General features: G+C 50.4%; 1 protein-coding gene and 1 non-coding gene across 3 annotated transcripts in view; both read right to left on the reverse strand.

Moving 5' to 3' along the window:
- Positions 1–16,229, reverse strand: part of LOC119951431 (gastrula zinc finger protein XlCGF7.1-like) — a 36,507-nt gene that overhangs the window by 14,796 nt on the left and 5,482 nt on the right. The window lies entirely within an intron of this gene.
- trnal-aag lies at positions 789–870 on the reverse strand. The gene has a single exon. It is a non-coding gene; the product is annotated as a tRNA-Leu (tRNA).

A 16,229-nucleotide genomic window follows, 5' to 3' on the forward strand; every position in this document is an offset into this window, starting at 1 on the left:
TCCACCCTTGGCTCCGCCCATGGCTGCTCCCACAACTGGAAGTATAAAGTGCGTGCAGTCATGCGAGCCTGCCTTCAGTTCATCTAGTCGCAGGCAGGCTCAGTTGCAAGTCGATTAAAGCCACAGTTTACTTCCACTCGTGTCCTTGAGTGAATTGATGGTCGCATCACCTTCTGTGCTCTGAAGAGAATAATTCTGGTCTCTATGATCTCTGTTTTCTGTGTTCTCTCAGGAAATAACTGATATTCATTTGCCCGGTTTGGACGAGAGCAATCAAAGAACAAAGAACGAACAAAAGTACAGCACAGAAACAGGCCCTTCGGCCCTCCAAGCCTGTGCCGACCATGCTGCCCGTCTAAACTAAAATCTTCTACACTTCCTGGGTCCGTATCCCTCTCTTCCCATCCTATTCATCATAGAATTTTTATAGAATTTACAGTGCAGAAGGAGGCCATTCGGCCCATCGAGTCTGCACCGGATGTTGGAAAGAGCACTCTACCCAAGGTCAACACCTCCCCCTATCCCAATAACCCAGTAACCCCACCCAACACTAAGGGCAATTTTGGACACTAAGGGCAATTTATCATGGCCAATCCACCTAATCTGCACATCTTTGGACTGTGGGAGGAAACCAGAGCACCCGGAGGAAACCCACGCACACACGGGGAGGATGTGCAGACTCCGCACAGACAGTGACCCTAGCCGGAATCGAACCTGGGACCCTGGAGCTGTGAAGCCATTGTGCTATCCACAATGCTACCGTGCTGCCCATAAATATAAAGCTCATCTGGCAGCGGTGGGATTCGAACCCACGTCCCCGAAGAGACTGTAGCCTTAATCCAGCGCCTTAGACCGCTCGGCCACGCTGTCAAGATGCCCCTTAAATGTCACTATCGTCCCTGCTTCCACCACCTCCTCCGGCAGCTAGTTCGAGGCACCCACTACCCTCTGTGTAAAAAAACTTGCCTCGTACATCTCCTCTAAACCTTGCCCCTCGCACCTTAAACCTATGCCCCCTAGTAATTGACCCCTCTACCCTGGGAAAAAGCCTATGACTATCCACTCTGTCTATGCCCCTCATAATTTTGTAGACCTCCATCAATTCACCCCTCAACCTCCGTCGTCATTACCAGACCTGGAATCAAAGCAGCAGTGAAAGTGTTAAACACTAACCAGCAAACCAAAAGGATACAGCGTGTTTTGCAGTTTACCTTCTCCATACTCCTTTTTCTGTTTTAATTTTCACGTCAGACCACTTTCACCACAAATAAGTTTCTTCTACAAAAAGAGGGGCCCACAGTGGCACAGAGTGGGTGACAAAAGGAACAGACAGACCCAAGAGGGGGAATTGGCGGGCAGAAGGTTGGCTACAACAGGTCGCACAAGGCAGCAGCGAAAACAACGATGCCAAGAACGACCACCTTGGTGGACCCCCAAAAAAAGGGAAACCCCAGGGGACAGGGGCACATCCACATGGAGTAAATGGTGATGGTGGCCATCTTGGAAGCCCCCTGGACAAAGGGAAACTTTCGGAACGCAGGGACATGGCCACATGATGAGTACGGCGATCGTGAATGGTCCTCAAACAATGAATTAGTTGTTGAGATTGTCATTATAAGTTTCCTTTCACATTCAGGGGCAACACTATACTTGAACATGCCTGCTGCAGAGTTTCCATAACTCACCCTCCATATTCCACCAAATATTTGCAAAGGGCCTGGGAGGATTTTCAAAACAAATGTTTCTTTCAGCATGTGGACGATCTGCTCCTCCAGGCCGCGACCAGGGGGGAACACTTCAAACTGCTAAAGGAACTACTGAACCTCCTCACTACATTAGGCCTAAAAGTAAACCCCAAGAAAGCCCAGATTATGAGATCAGAAGTCTCATCCTCGGGGACAGTAGTGACCGAGGGGAAGTATGAAATAAAAAGGAAGTAGATTGAGTCGGTAACATGCCTCCCCTACCAAAGAGCAGGAACTCTCTGTGTTTCTTTCTAGGCTTGATGGGGTACTGTCGAAATCTCACTGATGGTTTCACCACCAAAGTTGCCCCACTTTCAGAAGTTTTAAAAAAGAATGCCCTGTGGGAATGGACTGAGCACCAGACACACCAGTTGTCTCAGAGCTGATACGGCCCCAACACTACAAGTACACTTACCAAGACCTCCCCTACGCAAAGAAAGAAACTATGCGGCGCCTGGCTGCAGAAACAGCGATCCAGTGTAATGAAGGGATGTATTAAGGCTATTTATTTTGTATTATCAGCCATTGTATTTGGTTTATATGAAAGGTTTGATTTTGTACTGACAATGTTTTTTGAAATTTTATTTTTTTAAATATAGTTAGAATACCCAATTCTGTTTTTTCCAATTATGGAACAATTTAGCATGGCCAATCCACCTACTCTGCACATCTTTTTGGGTTGTGAGACCCCACAGATATGGGTGAATGTGCAAACTCCGCATGGAGTCAAACCTGGGTCCTCAGTGCTAACCACTGTGCTACCATGCTGCTATGTGGTTTGGTGCATGTATTACCTTTTTTTGTTTTGTTGCTTTTATGTTGCTTTTGACCATTGTACTTTGTTTATTTTCAACATTGTACTTTTTTTAATTTTGTATTGTATTTGTGATTTCCGTGGGAGATGTATGTTGGGTTAGGGGGTAGGACTGTTAGCCCAAGATTCTGATACTTGCCCATCCAGTGGCTTGGTTAGAGTTTTGTGATCCAGTATGCTGACACTCATTGGATCAAGAGGAGGGACTGTGGTAATATGGACAATTGCCTGGATTTTAGGCCTGATAGAATTGGATACTTTAAATTAAGAATTGGATATTTCAAACCAAACCACAATCAGTTCCATGCAGGCTGATCGGAATTTGAACTTGACCATGGGGCAGCACAGTAGCACAAGTGGTTAGTTCTGTGGCTTCACAGCACCAGAGTCCCAGGTTCAATTCCCTGCTGGGGCACTGTCTATGCGGAGTCCCACATGTCCAAAGATGTGCAGGTTAGGTGGATTGGCCATGCTAAATTTCCCTTAGTGGCCAAAGAGGTTAGGAAGGGTTACTGGGATAGGGTGGAAGTGAGGGCTTAAGTGGGTTGGTATAGACTCGATGGGCTGAATGGCCTCCTTCTGCACTGTATGTTTTATGTTTGATGTTCAAATGCGCTAAGCGCAGACAAACTTCCAGGACCTGCCCTATCGATCACCCATCCAGAGACAATTGGCTCCATTCATATGGTTGAGAAAATTAATCATCCATCAAGATATAATCAGCTCAATTCATGGATTGATTGTTTTGAGTAGACGAGCTTACACACAAACAATGCACCAGGAAATTAACCCGATGGACAGATTCCTGATGACTTGCTATTAGTAAATCCACTGGGTGGTGCCACTCACACCTTGTGACCACATCGGCTGGAGCCAAAGAACATTCTGGCAGAACACAAAGCTCAATCAAACCTCAGATCTCCCAGCAACAAAGACTCCATGCAGAGGTAATTGAGACGGCTGATCAGAGACAGAATGTAGCATCGTGTGAGACCGATGTTCACGCAAGACCCTGAGACAACCAAGGCTCAGAAAATTGAACCCGCAACTCCATTGAGTTAATTGAATGATGTGGGGAAATATTGAAACTCAATTTAAAACATTGTAACTGTGGGAAAATACACATCAGCTTTTCAGAACTCAAACCACAAATGTGACAATGTAACAATGTAAGCACAGCCAGTAAGTTAGACACCAGTGTGAACGCTGGTATGGAGCACCAATCAGAAGTCACAATTCAGAATTTGTAAGCCAATACGGGGCAAGGAAAGGGTGGTACCAAAACGGGTGCTCTCTCTCTTCTTTGTTCTCTCTCTTCTTTGTTCTCTTTCCTTTCTTTTGCCCCTCTGGACCTTTTGTTTCTCTTGCTTATATTTCAAATTATACAAACCAAGTTTTGCAATAAACTCAATCTTAACCAATCACCAGGCCTTGTCTGCGATTAGTAAATAAGAGATCCCAAGGATGGGTGAATTAAGAATCTTGGGACTGGGCTTCTGGTTGCGGCTATGCGGAGCTAAGTCGCACGTTCGGCAGCTCCCGCCAGAAACGGACTTTTGGGCTCTTTTTAGGGCCCCCAAAGGCATTTGTTCGACGATTCCCAGAGTGGGAAGGTGACAGCAATACTTCCCCAGCACTGTATGGATTGGACCAGGAGTGGAGTGGTGAAGAAAGTAGATTTGGAGCAGTGAAAAGGGCGAGGGAGGAAAACCAAGATGGCGGCGGGTGGAGACCAGGCAGCGTGGGGGCAGTGGTCGCAGGAGCAGCAGGAGTTTCTCCAGCTCTGCTTCACGGAGCTGAAGGCAGAGCTGTTGGAGCCGATGCAGGCTTCGATTGACAAGCTGCTCGAGACCCAGAAGGTCCATGGGGTGATGATCCGGGAGGTGCGGCAAAAGGCCTCAGAGAACGAGGACGAGATCTTGAGCCTGGCGGTGAAGGTAGAGGCGCACGAGGCGCTGCATAAGAAATGGCAGCGAAGTTCGAGGACATGGAGAATCGGTCGAGGAGGAAGAACTTACGGATCCTGGGTCTCCCGGAGGGGGTGGACGGATCGGATGCCGGAGCATACGTGGTCACAATGCTGAACATGCTGATGGGCGCGGGGACTTTCCCGGGGCCCCTGGAGCTGGAGGGGGCCATCGAGTCCTGGCGAGGAGGCCCAAGCCCAACGAGCCGCCGTGGGCGGTGCTGATGCAGTTCCACCGCTTTGTGGACAGGGAGTGTGCCCTAAGGTGGGCAAAGAAAGAGCGGAGCAGCAGGTGGGAGAATGCAGAGGTCCGGATATACCAGGACTGGAGCGGGGAGGAGGCCAAGAAGAGGGCCGGGTACAATCGGGCTGAGGCGGCACTGCATCAGAAGGGGGTGAAATTTGGAATGTTGCAGTCGACGCGACTGTGGGTCACCTTCAAGGACCGCCACCACTACTCCGAGACGCCGGAGGAGGCGTGGACCTTTATCCAGGCCGAAAAGTTGGACTCGGATTGAGGGTCGGTGGCGAGGGGATGTCGAGAGGGGATTGATGAGATTGTTGTGTTTTGGGGGGGGATGTTCTGTTCTGTTTGGTACTGCTTTTTCTCTTTTTTTTGGTTTGTAGTGGGGGTTTGGTGAGAGTGTGGGCGTCAGTGGTTGGAAGGGGGGGCCCCATTGGGGGGGGGAAGGGAGAGCGGAGGCCCGAGGTGGGGGAGCTGGGATTAGGCCATGAAAGGGAGCTGCGCCAGAGGGGGCGGGGCCGGCTTGGTGGAAAGCGCAGGCTTTTTCCCTCGCTGGGGAGGAAGGGGGTGCTGTCGGGGGGGAAGGGTGGTGCCAGAGAGGAGTGCCCGCTGATGGACAGGAGGGGGGAGGGGAGATTCTCACACTGGGGGGTCGATGAAGTGGCGGGGAGCGGCCGGGGTCAGCAGGAGTCAGCTGACTTACGGGAGTGCTATGGGGGGAGCAATGCAGCTGGGGGGGAGCTATCTGGGGGGTTGGGGGGGGGGGGAGAACTGGGTTAGCTGGAGTCTGTAGAGTCGGGGCGGGGTCTGCTGCTGGGGGGAACGGAGAGTGCGGGAGGCGCGGGCACGTGGCTGGCCTAGAAAGGGTGATGGCTAATCGGCAGGAGGGGGGGGGGGGTGCGGGTAGCCCCCTGATCCAGTTGATAACTTGGAATGTGAGAGGCCTGAACGGGCCGGTCAAGAGGGCCCGTGTGTTCGCGCACCGGAAGGGACTGAAGGCAGATGTGGTCATGCTCTAGGGGACGCACCTGAGGGTGGCAGACCAGGTTAGGCTGAGAAAGGGGTGGGTAGGGCAGGTCTTCCATTCGGGGTTGGACGCAAAGAATCGAGAGGTGGCGGTTTTGTTGGGGAAGCGGGTGTCGTTTGAGGTGCTGAGCATTGTGGCAGACAATGGAGGTAGGTACGTGATGGTGAGTGATAAGTTGCAGGGGGTGCGGGTGGTCTTGGTGAATGTGTATGTCCCAAACTGGGACAATGCCGGATTTATGCGGCGTATGTTGGGCTGGATCCCGGACCTGGAGGCAGGCAGCTTGATAATGGGGGGGGGGGGGAGACGGGGGACTTCAATACGGTATTGGATACAGCATTGGACCGCTCTAGGTCCAGGATGGGTAGGAGGCCGGCGGCGGCCAAGGTGCTGAGCGGGTTTATGGACCAGATGGGAGGAGTGGACCCATGGAGGTTTGTTAGGCCAGGGGCCACGGAATTCTCATTCATTTCCCACGGATTTTCCCCGGATTGACATTTTCATGATGAGCAGGGCGCTGATTCCGAGGGTGGAGGACACGGAGTATTCGGCCATAGCCATCTCTGACCATGCCCCGCACTGGGTGGACCTCGAGCTTGGGGAGGAGAGGGACCAGCGCCCGCTGTGGCGCCTGGAGGTGGGGTTGTTGGTGGATGAAGAGGTGAGCGGGCGGATCCGGGGGTGCATAGAAAGATACCTAGAGGTCAACGATAATGGGGAGGTGCAGGTAGGGGTGGTCTGAGAGGCGCTGAAGGCAGTGATCAGGGGAGAGCTAATCTCCATTAGGGCCCACAAGGAGGGGAAGGAGAGGAGAGAGAGGGAGAGGCTGGTGGGGGCGTTGGTAAGGGTAGATAGGAGGTATGCAGAGGTCTCCAAGGAGGGACTACTCAAGGAGCGACGAAGCCTCCAGGCCCTGTTCAACCTGTTGACTACCAAGAAGGCAGAGGTACAGTGGAGGAAGGCGCAAGGGGCGGTGTATGAATATGGGGAGAAGGCTAGCCGGATGCTGGCACACCAGCTTCGGAAGCGGGAGGCAGCGAGGGAGATCAGGGGAAGTTAGAGATAAAGGGGGGAACAAGGTGCGGAGTGCGGTGGGGATAAATGGTGTATTTAGAGACTTTTATGAGGGGCTGTATAGGTCGGAGCCCCCGACGGAGATGGGGGGGATGCGCCGGTTTCTGGACCAGCTGAGGTTCCCAAGGGTAGAGGAGGGGCAGGTGGCGGGGCATGGGGCACCGGTAGGGCTGGAGGAACTGGCTAAGGGGCTGGGGAGTATGCAGGTGGGGAAGGCACCGGGGCCAGATGGGTTCCCGGTGGAATTTTACAGGAAGTATATGGACGTGCTGGGCCCACTACTAGTGAGGACTTTCAATGAGGCGAGGGAGGGGGTGGTCATACACCCGACAATGTCCAGGGCGCTGATCTCGCTGATCTTGAAGCGGGACAAGGACCCCTTACAGTGCGGGTCATATAGGCCAATCTCGCTCCTCAATGTGGATGCGAAGGTGTTGGCTACTAGAATTGAGGACTGTGTCCCGGGGGTCATCCACGAGGACCAGACGGGTTTCGTGAAAGGAAGGCAGCTAAACACCAACGTGCGGAGGCTCCTACACGTAATCATGATGCCGGCAGTGGAGGGGGAGGCGGAGATAGTGGCAGCTATGCTGAGAAGGCCTTTGATAGGGTGGAGTTTGGGTACCTCTGGGAGGTGTTGAGGAGGTTCGGGTTCGGGGAGGGGTTCGTCAGTTGGGTTAGGTTACTATACGAAGCCCTGGTGGCGAGTGTGGCCACGAATCGGAGGAGGTCGGAATACTTTCGGCTGTGCCGGGGGACGAGGCAGGGGTGCCCCCTATCCCCCCTGCTATTTGCGTTGGCAATTGAGCCTTTGGCGATGGCTTTGAGGGAGTCCAGGAACTGGAGGGGGTGGTGCGGGGGCGGGAGGAACACCAGGTATCGCTGTATGCCGACGATCTGTTATTGTCTGTGGCGGACCCGGTGGGGGGGGATGCCAGAGGTGATGCAGATCCTCAGGGAGTTTGGGGACTTCTCCGGGTATAAGCTCAACATAGAACATAGAACAGTACAGCACAGAACAGGCCCTTCGGCCCTCAATGTTGTGCCGAGCCATGATCACCCTACTCAAACCCACATATCCACCCTATACCCTTAACCCAACAACCCCCCCTTAACCTTACTTTTTATTAGGACACTACGGGCAATTTAGCATGGCCAATCCACCTAACCCGCACATCTTTGGACTGTGGGAGGAAACTGGAGCACCCGGAGGAAACCCACGCACACAGGGGGAGGACGTGCAGACTCCACACAGACAGTGACCCAGCCGGGAATCGAACATGGGGAAGAGCGAGCTGTTCGTAGTACACCCAGGGAAGGGGGATAGATGGGCTTCCACTGAAAAGGGCGGAAAAGAGTTTTAGGTACCTTGGGGATCCAGGTGGCCAGGAGCTGGGGGGCCCTACACAGCTCAACTTGACAAGGCTGGTGGAGCAAATGGAGGAGGAGTTTAAAAGGTGGGATATGCTGCCGCTCTCACTGGTGGGTAGGGTGCAGTCGGTGAAGATGACGGTGCTCCCGAGGTTCCTTTTTATATTCCAGTGCCTCCCCATCATGATCCCAAAGGGCTTTTTTAAGCGGGTCAGCAGGAGCATTATTATGGGCGAAGAAGATCCCGAGGGTGAGAAGGGTGTTTCTGGAGCGGATCAGGGACAGAGAAGGGCTAGCGTTGCCTAATCTATGCGGGTACTACTGGGCGGCCAACGTAGCGATGATACGCAAGTGGGTAATGAAATTAAATTAAATGAAAATCGCTTATTGTCACGAATAGGCTTCAATGAAGTTACTGTGAAGAGCCCCTAGTCGCCACATTCCAGCACCTGTTCGGGGAGGCTGTTACGGGAATCGAACCGTGCTGCTGGCCTGCCTTGGTCTGCTTTCAAAGCCAGCGATTTAGCCCAGTGAGCTAAACAGCCCTTCGGAGGGGGAGGGGGCGGCATGGAAGAGGCTGGAGATGCCATCCTGTGTGGGCACGTGCCTGAGAGCGCTGGTGACGGCACTGCAACCGCTCCCGCCGACAAGGTACACCACCAGTCCAGTGGTGGCGGCATCCCTCAAAATTTGGGGGGAATGGAGACGCCACAGGGGGGAGGGAGAGGCTTCGGTATGGTCCCCGATACGAGAGAACCATCGGTTTGTCTCGGGGAGAATGGATCCTGAACTGGCACAGGGCAAGTATTAGAAGGATGGGGGAACCTGTTTATAGACGGGACATTCGCCAGCCTTGGGGCGTTGGGAGGAAAAATTAGGGCTCCCCCCTGGAAATGCCTTCAGGTACATGCAGGTAAGGGCGTTCGTAAGACAGCAGGTGAGGGCATTCCTGCTGTTGCCAGCACGCAGGATCCAGGATAGGGTGCTCTCGGGGGCGTGGGTTGGAGAGGGCAAGGTTTCGGCGATGTACCAGGAGATGCAGGAGGAGGAGGAGGCCTCAGTGGAGGAGCTAAAAGGTAAATGGGAGGAAGAGCTTGGGGAGAAGATGGTGTGTGAGGTGTTCAGGGAGCCCGGCAAACCACGGCTACATGTTCTGGGCATGCCCAGCGCTGGATGGGTTCTGGAGGGGCATTGTGAGAACAGTGTCGAAGGTGGTGAACACCCGGGTTAAGCCGAGCTGGGGGCTCGCAATATTTGGGGTATCGGACGAGCCGCGAGTGCCGGAGGTGAAAGAGGCCGGTATTCTGGCCTTTGCGTCCCTGGTAGCCCGGTGGAGGATTCTGTTGCAGTGGAAGGATGCGAGGCCCACAAGTGTGGAAGCCTAGATCAGTGGCATGGCAGGGTTTATTAAATTAGAGACGGTAAAATTTGCCTTAAGAGGATCCGTGCAAGGGTTCTTCAGGCGGTGGCGACTTTGTTGCGCACATTGAAATTGGTGGGTATGATGTTGGGACATCTGAGAGGCGTCACTGCAAAGGGATTATGGCTGGCATCTAAATATCCAAGGATATGTGTCCTATCGAAAGGACAAGCGGATAGGCAGTGGGGCGGGATTGCATTGTTTGTCAGAAGCAAACTTAAATCTATAGCAAGAATCTGTGTGGGTAGTGTTGAGGAATCACAAAGGAAAAAAGACCCTGATGGGAGTTATGTACATGGTCCCTAGCAGTAGTCAGAATGTGGGGCATAAAATAAATCAGGAGATAAAGCCAATATTACAATAATCATGGGAGATTTCAATGCGCAGTTGGACTGGGAAAATCAAGTTTGTAGTGGATCCCAAGAAAAGGAATTTCTGGAATGTCTACAAGATGGATTTTTGGAGCAGCTTGTTGCAGAGCCCACAAGGGATGAAGCAATTCTGGATTTTGTGATGTGTAATGAGTCAGACTTGATTAGGGAACTCGAGGTTAAGGAACCCTTAGGGGCAGTGACCACATTATAGTAGAATTCACCCTGCAGTTTGAGAGGGAGAAGCTGGAATCAGATGTAACAGTTTTATAATTGAATAACATAACTACAAAGGCATGAGGAAGGAGCTGGCCAGTGTTCATTGGAAGAGGAGCCTAATAGGGAAGACAGTTGAACAGCAATGGGAGGTGTTTTTGGGGTTATTAGGAATGCACCACAGAAATTCATCTCAAGGAGAAACATGCCAAAGGGAGGAAAAGGCAACCACGGCTGACGAGGGAAGTCAAGGACAGCATAAAAGCAAAGGAAAATGCATACAATATGGCGAGGATTAGTGGGAAGCCAGAGGATTGGGAAGTCTTTAAAAGCAAGCATAGGACAGCTAAAAGCAAGAAGATGAAATATGAGTGTAAGCTAGCTACTAATATAAAAGAAGATAGGAAGAATTTTTTTTGATATATAAGTTATTTGAGGCAAGAATGGAGATGTGACCACTGGCAAATGAGGCTGGAAAAATGGAAATAGGGAACAAAGAAATAGCAGATGAACTGAATTGGTACTTTGCATCAGTCTTCACAGCGGAAGACACCAGTGGCATACCAGAACTTGACGCAAGTCAGGGGACAGAGGTGAGTGTAGTGGCCATCACTGAGGAGAAGCTGCTGGGGAAACTGAAAGGTCTGAAAGTCGATAAATCACCTGGATTGTATGGACTACACTCCAGGGTTCTGAAGGAGATAGCTAAGGAGATTGTGGGGGCATTGGTGGTGATTTTCAGGATCACTCGAGGCTGGGTGGGCCCCAGAAGATTGGAAAATGACCCCTGTTTAAGAAGGAATGGAGGCAGAAGACAGGAAATTACAGGTCGGTTACCCTGACTTCGGTCATTGGTAAGATTTAGAGTCTATTATTAAGGATGACATTGCGGAGTACTTGGAAGTGCTTCATAAAATGGGACTGAGTCAGCACAGATTCATCAATGAGAGGCCATGCCAGACAAATCTGATAGAGTTCTTTGAGGAGGTAACAAGGAGATTAGACAAAGGAGAACCAGTGAACGTGATCTATTTGGATTTCCAGAAGGCCTTTGACAAGGTGCCACGCAGAAGGCTGCTAAATAGAATCCATGGTGTTAGGGACAAGGTACTGGCATGGATAGAAGATTGGCTAACTGGCAGAAGGCAGAGAGTGTGGATAAAGGGGGCCTTTTCAGGATGGCAGCCAGTGACTAGTGGTGTTCCACGGGGATCAGTGCTGGGACCACAGCTATACGTGAATGATTTGGAAGAAATAAATGAAGACACACAGAATGGCCAGTAAGCACACAGAACAGAGCAGCCAATCACCAGACGGGACACTACCACAATAAAGCCAGAGGGCACCAGGTTTCCCGCTCTCTCGATCCAGCCTCTGAGACAGTCAGAGTTCGTGAGCTAGCCAGTGCAAACACCATGCGGTAGCTAGTAAATCTGGTCAGGCTAGTACTAGGTCTCCAGTCAAGTCAGCATAGTGTCAACCCACAGTTGAACATGTATAATAGTTAAGATGTTAAATAAAATTGTGTTGCATCTTATCAAGTGTTGGAGGTCTGTCTCACTATACTGCATCAAGTGCAGTCTACATCAACCCAGCCTGCCCAACACATCAATACCAACCACATTGTTCACAGAAATTCCATATCAACAGTAGGACCTCCTCTTCCCACCTCTGTAACATATCATGCCTCCACTCAAGTCAGATCATTTGCTGCTGGAACTCTCATCTATTCCTTTGTTACCTTGAGACTTTTTTAAAAAATTTACAATTAAGGGGCAATTTAGTGTGGCCAATCCACCTACCCTGCGCATCTTTGGGTTGTGGGATGAGACCCACGCAGACACGGGGAGAATGTTTAGCTCACTGGGCTAAATCGCTGGCTTTGAAAGCAGACTAAGGCAAGCCAGCAGCACGGTTCGATTCCCGTAACAGCCTCCCCGAACAGGCACCAGAATGTGGCGACTAGGGGCTTTTCACAGTAACTTCATTTGAAGCCTACTCGTGACAATAAGCGATTTTAATTTTTCATTTTCATTTTTCACGTGCAAATTCCATAAGGACAGTGACCCGGAGCCGCAATCGAATCGTTAGTCGTTAGCTAACCACCGTGCCATCATGCCACCCAGTTACCGCTAGATTTAACTATCCTAATACACTCCCAGCCAGCCTCCCACATTCAAACTTCCTGTAATCTTGAGGTCATCCAAAACTCTGCTGCCCGTATGTTTACTCACCCCAACTCTTGTTCACACATCACCCCTGTGCTCACTGACTTACAAAGGTTCCAGGTGAAGAAGCAAAAATTCTCATCCTTGTTTTTCTGCATAGTTGTGACCACCCCGATCTCTGAAATCTCCTCCAGACACACACCACCCGAGATCTCTACACTCATCTGAGCCAGCCTCTTGAACATTCCTGATTTTAATCACTCCACCATTGGTGACCATTCTTTCATTTGCCTGGGCCACAGGCTGTGGAATTTCCATCTTAAACTTTTCTACCTTACTTTCCTCCTTTCAGATTCTCCTTAATATCTCCCTCTTTGACCGAGTTTTTGGTCCCCCACACTAATATCTCCTTATGTGACCGAGACTTACGTTACTTTGTCACAAATCTGTGAAATGGAATCCCTACAGTGGAGCAGGAGGTAATTTCACCCACCGACCCTCCAAACGAGCACTCTACCCTGGTCCACTCCATTATCCCCCTAACCTAATCAGCACATTCTTGGACACTAAGGGGCAATTTAGCATAGCCAATCTACCTAACCTACACATCTTTGGACTGTAGGAGGAAACCGGAGCACCCGGAGGAAACCCACACAAACTTGGGAGAAAGTGCAAACTCCACACAGTCACCCAAGGCTGGAATTGAACACAGGTCCCTGGCGTTGTGAAGCAGCAGTATTAACCACTGTGCTACCGAATGTCTGAGAAAGTTTATTCTGAGTTGGACGTATATCACGCTCATCAATATGACATTGTAACGCGAAGATTGACAATTTGTTCCCATTCTGTCATTGAAAAGATTGAAGAACATTCCCCAACAAACGTGGTGTCATGCACATGCGTCCTACTGCACATTGCCGAATAAACATGGACAGTACTCAGGAGCATAAAATTTACGGTGCAGGAGGCCATTCAGCCATCGAATCTGCACCAGCCTTTGGAAAGACCTTTGGGCAGCACGGTAGAAAAAGTGGATAGCACTGTGGCTTCAGAGCACCAGGATCCCAGGTTTGATTCCCCGCTCGGTCACTGTCTGTGATTCTCGGCTTGGGTCACTGACTGTGTGCAGTCTGCATATTCTCTCCGTGTTGGCGTGGGTTTCCTCCCACAAGTCCCGAAAGACGTGTTGTTAGGTAATTTGGACATTCTGAATTCTCCCTCTGTGTACCCGAACAGGCGCCGGAGTGTGGCGACGAGGAGCTTTTCACAATAACTTAATTTGCAGTGTTAATGGATGCCTACATGTGACAATAAAGATTATTTAAACAAAATTATCTTTGCGTTATACTTTACATTGCCACTCACAAAGATGGTGACGTCATATGCGTTTTACAAGATGGTGGCTTGGCTGCATATTCACCATTGGAAAGATGGCGGCCGTTAACTTGGGTCTGAAACTGGGAAAATGCTGCGACCCGGTTCCGGGAACAAGGAAGCTATTTTTCAGGGTTTGCGATGTACAGAACATGTTTACAAAGCAGCTCCACCCACACACCAGATTCATCAGTCCCTCCGTCACGCGATTCAACTCGTTGACGTAGTCCAAATAAATTCAACCTCCACCGTGACTTACACTACGCATGGGTCACTTCCAACATGCCTCGACCCCTCGGACTGTTTGGAGGATCAACCGCTCCCGCTTGTTCCTCCAGGCCCACCCCTCATTCTCTCTGACTGGTTATTGGTGAGAGGACCCCCCCCCCCCCCCCCCCCCCTTTTGATTGTCCTGAAGCTGATATTAGGTTTGAATTCCTGATGTACAGTAAAGAGAATCCTTTCAATGTCTCAGATCAGTTAATTTCACTGATATCACCAGAGACAATGTTTCAGTGTCTTAGAAAAAGTAATGGTGCCTTGACTGTCTCTGCTAAGTCGGACGGATCACCCTTCATTCTCCTCTGATTCGGTTCCAAAGAGTTTCTAAAGATTCACATAGCTGGAGACAGTGTTTTCTGGTTTGAGTCCTTCTCCAATTTCCCCACCTGCCAACTGACAATATTTTCCAAAATCTCCTCTCAATCCTCGACCTTGCATTCTGGCCAGGGATGAAAAAATTCAATCTTGTGGAGTGATTACAGAGACTGGGATTGGGCAGCATGGTGGTGCAGTGGTTAGCACTGCTGTCTTCCGGCGCTGAGGATGCGGGTTCGCTCCCAGCCCCGGGTCACTGTCTGTGTGGAGTTTGCACATTTTCCCTATGTTTACATGGTTCTCACCCTACAGCCCAAAGATGTGCAGGGTAGGTGAAATGGGCATGCTAAATTGCCCCTTAATTGGAAAAAAAATTGGTTACTCTTAAAATTTATTTATTTTTAAATAGAGACTGGGATTGTTCGCTTTGGAGCAAAGATGAAAGATTTCCAGAGTCTGCACCCTCCCTGGATTCACTTTACATAGAATTTACAGTGCAGAAGGAGGCCATTCAGCCCATCGAGTCTGCACCGGCTCTTGGAAAGAGCATCCTACCCAAGGTCAACACCTCCACCCTATCCCCATAACCCAGTAACCCCACCCAACACTAAGGGCAATTTTGGACACTAAGGGCAATTTAGCATGGCCAATCCACCTAACCTGCACATCTTTGGACTGTGGGAGGAAACCGGAGTACCCGGAGGAAACCCACGCACACACGGGAAGGATGTGCAGACTCCGCACAGACAGTGACCCAAGCCGGAATCGAACCTGGGACCCTGGAGCTGTGAAGCGATTGTGCTATCCACACTGCTACCGTGCTACAAGAGCTATATAACATTATGGGCTGGGGGATGTGGGAACGGCCGGTTTGATAGAGCAGAGAGGGAGAAACTGTTTCTTTCCACTGATGAGGGTCAGTAACTAGAGGATTGTGATTGAAGATAATTAAAGAAAAACAGATTTGCATTTATATAGCACCTTCCCGACCAATGGACGTCAAAATGAAGTCATTGAACCACTTATGGAAAGTGGGGGGAATCTGTGTTGAGCCAGAGGAAATGGGCGAGGTTCTAAATGAGTACTTTGCATCAACGTTCACCAAAGAAAAGGACTTTCTGGAAGATGATTCTTGGGTGGGTGTGTGGACAGTCTGGGTCATGGTGACATCGAAAAGGAGGAGGTATTGGGTCTTTTAAAAGATATTAAGGTAGATAAGTCTAAGGTAGATAAGTAGATAAGGTAGATAAGGTAGATAAGCTGTGTAAGGGCAGCACGGTAGCATGGTGGTTAGCATAAATGCTTCACAGCCCCAGGGTCCCAGGTTCGATTCCCGGCTGGGTCACTGTCTGTGCGGAGTCTGCACGTCCTCCCGGTGTGTGCGTGGGTTTCCTCCGGGTGCTCCGGTTTCCTCCCACAGTCCAAAGATGTGCGGGTTAGGTGGATTGGCCATGCTAAATTGCCCATAGTGTCCTAAAAAAAAGTAAGGTTAAGGGGGGGTTTGCTGGGTTACGGGTATAGGGTGGATACGTGGGTTTGAGTAGGGTGATCATTGCTCGGCACAACATCGAGGGCCGAAGGGCCTGTTCTGTGCTGTACTGTTCTATGTTCTATGAAGGTAGCAGGGATAATCCTGGAAACTATAGGCCGGTGAGCCTCACATCGGTAGGAGGTAAATTATTGGAGAGAATTCTCAGCAACAGGATTTATACACATTTGGAAACAAATGGACTCATTAACAATAGACAGCATGGTTTTGTGAAGGAGAGATCATGCCTCACTAACCTAATCGAGCATTTTGAGGAGGTGACAAAGATGATTGATATGGAGAGGGCGGTGGAT

Source organism: Scyliorhinus canicula, chromosome 17 (assembly GCF_902713615.1).
Source record: "Scyliorhinus canicula chromosome 17, sScyCan1.1, whole genome shotgun sequence".
NCBI lineage: Eukaryota > Metazoa > Chordata > Chondrichthyes > Carcharhiniformes > Scyliorhinidae > Scyliorhinus > Scyliorhinus canicula.